A 446-nucleotide genomic window follows, 5' to 3' on the forward strand; every position below is an offset into this window, starting at 1 on the left:
GTCACATGTACATCAAAACACACAGTGAAATGCACCTTTTGCATAGCGTGTTCTGGGGGCAGCCTGCATGTGTTGCCACGCTTCTGGCGCCAACATAGCATGTCCACAGCTTCCTAACCCGTACGTCTTTGGAATGTGGGAGGAAACCAGAGCACCCAGAGGAAACCCACGCAGACATGGGGAGAAGGTATAAACTCCTTACAGACAGCGGCAGGAATCAAACCCGGGTCGCTGTAATAGCGTTACGCTAACCGCTACACTACGAATACATGGGTTGGTAGGTTCAGATGTGTTTTTCTCTCTCTACAGATGCTGCCTGACCTCCTGAGCATTTCCAGCATTCTGAGGTTTTATTTAATTAGATAGTTACATTACCTGTAAGGAGTGTTTGGGACCCTCAATTGGCAATCAGTGAGGTGGAAAAAGGCACAGCTGGATGGGGAAGT

This window comes from Pristis pectinata, chromosome 10, assembly GCF_009764475.1.
Source record: "Pristis pectinata isolate sPriPec2 chromosome 10, sPriPec2.1.pri, whole genome shotgun sequence".
NCBI lineage: Eukaryota > Metazoa > Chordata > Chondrichthyes > Rhinopristiformes > Pristidae > Pristis > Pristis pectinata.